We start from the raw sequence: 6000 nt of genomic DNA on the forward strand, positions 1-6000 counted from the left end.
TATTCTTCATGATTCAAATAATCAAAGATTATTAGAGCAAGCTAGGATCCTAGACATTATTTTGTCCAACATACACCGGAATAGGAAGCCTGTCTAAAAATATATCTACCAAGAGGTCATCCAAGTTCTTATAGAAAACTTGCTCTGCTACACAACCTACTCTCACCTGAAGCAGTTCATTCAGCATTTGCACAGTTCTAATTATGAAGAAATATCTCCTTATATTAATCCAAAAATTTCTTCTTGGTGATTTCTTCCCATTACTCTTGATTGCATCCTCTGGAGTCAAGGGTAATGAGTCTAATCTCCCTTGCCTATGACAACACTTCAAAATACTTGAAGACAGATCATCTTTCCTCAGTCTTCTCCTCTCCAGGTAAATCATTCCCATTTGGTTCATTTCATTCTTATAAGCCATGGTAACCAAATCTCTCTCATCTGCAAAAGGAGGGGGTTGCATTAATTGCCCTCTAGGTAAAGATACTTCTAAGTCTGAATCCATAATCCTATGATTAAGTTAAAGAATGTAGAATCAAGGACAGATCTCCATAGGACTCCACTAGAAAGCAGCTTACAAACACACACACACACACACACACACACACACACACACACATACACACACACACACACACATCTTAGCCTGTTTCTTTTGAAGGACTTATACCCTTCAGTAACCACAATGTGATCGTGGCTCTGCATCATCTCACCAATCTCAGGAGTCTAATTTGCCTCCTCAAGTTGGAATTTCTAGTTCTTTTTGCTTGTTGCTCACACATTGGGAGCCAATGCTTTTCCAAAAGCATTTGAATATAGTGGTGTATCATGTAGCTCTCCAAAAAAATGCTCAGAGGTTAGTTACTCCATCCTAGCCTCATTGAAACCACACTGACTTTTGATATTCTCTGCTTCCTTTTCTCAGTGTACACAATCCCACCTCTTAAAAATGTGCTTGAAATTTGCCAGGGATAGGAGTCCAGCCAAGAGGGTCTATAATGTGAAGAAGAATTCTCTGCCTCCACCCTCATCCCCCACTTAAAATAAATCAAAGTTGATGGAAGAGAGGGAGGGAGAGAGAGCATTTGGGGCTCAGTTTTTAAAAATTATTGTTAAATTGGTTTTAAATGTGAGTAAAAATAAAATAGACATATAGTTTAAAGTTCAAGCTCAACTTTCTTGGGTTCTGAAGTCCTTCTCCCATCCACCAAAATTCAGCAAAAGTCACCTTTGGCAGTTCAGTGGTCATAGCTGTCAGTTATTTTTCTAGCTTGGGAGATGATCCACCTGGGCTTGTTGCCTTGAATTCCCCAAGAACAGCTGGGTGCTTTCTCACCACATCCCCAATAACCTTGGCATTCAGCTCCTCAAACAAGACTTCAAGAGTATGACATTGACTTCTTGAAATGCATATTATTTTCCCTCCAGAGAAAGTAAGCTGTGAGGGGCTGTTTTCTTTTTGTATTTCTATCATGGGCACCTGGTATAGTGCTTGGTACACAGCAGGTGCTTAATAAATGCTTATTAAATGAATGAATGTCAGAGATTCAGATGCAAAATTTGACATTTCTGAAAACTTGCTTGCTTGCTGTGGGAGTTATTTGACCCCTCTTAGACTCTGAAAAATCAGAGTTGGACAAGATGTCATCCAAGGCTCCATCTGACAATAGGATCCCTCTTTCTCTTCTCCCCACCCCCCAACTCCCTGAAAACCAATTAAAAACCAGAAGAAAAAACTGTCTCTTCCCCCTGATTAATGTTCAGACACAGCTTCCTTCCATGGCTGGATTCGGTGGCCACTGGAAACTCCTTTGCTAGCTCCAGCCTCTGGATGCCTTTAAGGTACTAAATTGCCAACTCAGAGATTGTTTCAATAACATCGCATTCTTGCCTTAAGTAAATGCTCCAGAATTTTAATTAAATGATACCAATTCAAGAGTTTCTTAAGTTGTTAAAGCTTATGAAACACACAAAGGCAATTATTGGGCTTCAAATGAGATTATTTAAAATATCAGGAGATTAAAAGAATATCGTTTATGTAGTTGACAAGAATTTTAACAAAACATTAGTTGCAGGCTGCCATGCTCCTCTTGGTAAAAGCTGGAGATAATACGGATGATTCTCATGGATATAGTGCTTTAAGGTTTGCCAAGTGCTTTACCAAATACATTTTCATTTGATTCTCACCACCAACCTGGGAGGTAGGTGCTATTATTATCTTCATTTATAGATGAGGAAACTGAGGCAGACAAAAGTTAGGTGACTTGCCCAGGGTCACTCAACTAGCCAGTAAGTCTCTGAGGACGGACTTGAACTCATATTTCCTAATTCTGAGCCCATCATTTTAGTCACTGCATCTCTTAAATGGATAGAACATTAGGACACAGAATTCCATAAAATCTGATCGATAAAAGGGACCTCTAGGGTCCCCTAGGCTGACCCATGCCAAAAAGAAATCTGCCTCCCAAGTGGTTCTCTAGCTTGAAGACCTCCAGGGCAGTTCTAATTTTCAGGAAAGTTTCCCTCACATGAAGCCAAAATTTGCCTCTTTGTGGCTTTCATCCATTGTTTTTGTTCTTGTCTTCTGGGGTCGAACTGACCAAATCTAGGCTCTTCTCCACCTGCCCTCTCTCTTCAGACATGGTCCCATTGTACCTGAGCCTTCTCTTCTCCAGAACAACAAGATCTTTGGATCCTTGTGCTATGTGGACTCGAGCCTCTTGACCATCTAGCTCAAATCAAGTGAGATGGACTGGACAGGAACAGTGGTAAAGTCTTTCATTGAGGTTAGAGCCCAGCATCATCAGTATTAGCCAGGAGAGGTCTGGCAGGGTGGCTGGACATCTAAGGATAATCTGGAGTTTGAGCAGTGGACTCAATGAAACCGCAGTGTTATATGGCAGTGAGCTAAGAACACTGAGGAGATTTTCGGATGAACTAAAAGGACATCACGATCCAGCCATAAGGAGGCGCCAGCTCTGCTATACTATGCCCAGAACAAACCATATTGGCCGCCATGTTGAGAAAGGACTCTGATAAGCTAGAGACCAGGCAAAGGAGAGACCAGATTCATAAAGAGTCTCTAGGGGATGTCACATGAAGAGAAGCTAGAGGGAATGCTACCATTTAGCCTGGAAAAGAGAAGATATAAAGGGAAGCATACCAACTGGCTTGCTCCAGGTATTGGAAGGTCTCTTCTGAGGAAGGAGAAACAGACTTGCTCTGCTGGCCCCAGAGGGCCAAGAGTAGGAGCAATGAATGCAAGTTGCAAAAATATCAGGTTAGGCTTAATGTAAGGAAACATTTCCCAAAGGGGAGTGGGGAGCCTTCAAAGGTACAGCTTTGTTCTCACTAGAAGTCTGTTAGCAAAGGCTGAATGGTCACTTGTTGGGTATGTGGTGGGGGAGATCCTTTTGGGGGTTGGGAATGGACTAGATAACCAACTTAGTCACTTCTAATTCGGAGATTCTTTGGAATTCTGGGAAACTGACAAAGCAGCCTATTTTCCAGCCTTGCTCCTTATAGCCTCCTCTCTCTCCTAACAGATACTGAGACGAATTGGATGCTTATTTGGAATTCCTGCGTCTTTGAATTTACGGTTTTTCCTACAGCGATGGAGAGCCTCGGACACTTGGCTGTTTCATTTGTTTGGCTTCGGGTTCATATTTCTGAATCAGATGATCTGCTTTCTATAACCCCCAGTGGGACATGGTTTACTTGATTTTCATTATAATCTACCAGTGGGTATTAAGTTAAAATCAATCCCTGGCCCTGATTTGGGAGCTCAGCTGGGTGAGATCCCACAGGCCATGATGAGGGAATGAGGAGGAAAAGGGAAGTTTCAATTCAGCTGCTCTGCAGACCCAGGCCTCTTTCCTCCCACATTTAGACACTGTTCAAACTCATAAACAACATTGACGGCACCTTTTATTGACTGCTAATCTCTTCTGCAATAGTTAGGACTTCTATAAGATGTCAGTTGTGATGCCTGTGGGAAAAAAATCAATATTGCTTCATATTGCTTTCAGCAGTTATGACCATGAGAAATCCTCCTGCAGAGTCAGGAATCGCCTTCCAGTGTGCCGGCACTCAAAGCAGAAGAGACAGCAGAGGAAGTGAAGGAAGGAGGAAGGAAGGATGTGGTACAGCCCAGCATCGCATGAGGAGATGCTACCGACCAGTGAAGAATAGCTCTGGGGCCCACATCTGGAACTCAGAGCCATGTCCCATTAACCACATAATCTATTCTTCCTTAACTGCCTCTTCTGGAGGGTCTTATCTTTCCAGGCAGATTGTATCTTCTGAAGCTCCAAGGGAAGATGTTCTACCCCCTTTTTATATATGTCTCAGTCACCAGCCCAGAGCTAGGTACATGGTAGAGAATAAAAAATAGAATAAAAAGTGGTATTTTCAACAGAGCTTTAGAGGTCTTTACATATATTGTCTTACTGGAGCTTTGCAACAACTGTAGGATGTAGGTATTGTCTCCATTCTATTGATGATGAAACTGAGGCAGAGGGGAACTAGAAGATTCACCCAAGATCTTAAAACTAGGAAGTGTCTGAGGTATGACTTGAACTCTTGCCATGCTAACTCTGGTCTGCTGCTCTATCTTCCCTGTCACCCGAGTGCCTTCTCAGATAAGTCAATGATATGAATGGTGGTGAAGAAGACTGAGCATGACTTAGCACCATGCCTGGCACACAGTAGGCATCAATAAATGCCAGTTGGTTGGCTGACTTGGAGGACTGAGTGAGAATGACTGAGTGGCCTTTGTTTCCTTAGTTTTTATTTAAGGATGTCAGTTGAACCCCTTCCTGATTCCCAAACAATCCTGCCCTTGGGGAGTCTGTGGAATTTAGCAGAATGACGCTGATGAAAGCCCACTGAATGGGATCCTGGGAAATATGGGCAAGGAGAATAGAAAAAGTAGTAACTTCTATTCTAATTCAAAAAACATGGAAAACATTGGCATCACCAATAGTTGTCAACGGAATCTGTTGCTATTGCTTATGGGATGAAATTCTTGATGCTGTATCAGTTTGAATCTGGAACAGACCTATGTTCTCCAGGTCCATTCTATTCCATTCAGGGTTTTTAAAGGCACAAGAGTCGTCTCTGTGCAAGATGAACAAACAATGATAACGATGATGGCAGCCAGTATTTCTATCATGCGTTAAGGTTTACAAAGCACGGCAGTGATGATGATGATCATCATCATCACTAATATTTGTGTGGTGCCTACTATGGGCAGGTGTTATGTGCTTTACAAATACCTCATGAGAATCTTGGGAGGTAGGTGCTATTATTTTCTTCATTTTATAATTGAGAGAAACTGAGGCACATAGAGGTTGTGACTTGCCAATAGCTGTTAACCTTATAACTCTGGGACTCTTTTTTCTTCCTCATCCATGATGGAAAATGAGTTGCCAAGTCCTGTCACTTCTGCCTCTCCTCTACTCCTCACATCCATCCCCTCCTCTCTCCTCATATGGATGGCTACTACAGTAGTTTGAGCCTCTGTTCCTTCTGTCCACGTCGCTATCCTGCTCAAACACCTGAAATGGCTCCCAATTTCCACTAGGATAAAATAGAAAATCTTCCACCATATAGCTCCCAGCTACCTCCAGTCTTGTTTCATATTACTTCCCTTCACGCACTCTTTGTTGAAGAAATGGAAAAAAATTCCAAGTTCATATAGAGAAGTAAGTAAAAAGAAGACATCCCTACTCTCAAAGATCTCACGCTCTACTGAGGAGAGACTACACTGAGGAGCACAGGGACGGTGGGTCTGCCGACTGGGGAATCAAGGAAAGCATCTGAGAGGAGAAGATACCTGAGCCTTCGAGGAAGAGAAGGAATCATCACATTTTTGGGATAAGGAGGTCATACATTCCAGGAATGGGAGATGGTCTATGAGAAGTCAGAGGCAGGAAGGGGCAGACCCTGGCTGAGGAATATTGAGGAAAGCAATATGACTGGACCATAACTCTAAGGCATCAC

This window comes from Gracilinanus agilis, chromosome 4 (assembly GCF_016433145.1).
Source record: "Gracilinanus agilis isolate LMUSP501 chromosome 4, AgileGrace, whole genome shotgun sequence".
Taxonomy (NCBI): domain Eukaryota; kingdom Metazoa; phylum Chordata; class Mammalia; order Didelphimorphia; family Didelphidae; genus Gracilinanus; species Gracilinanus agilis.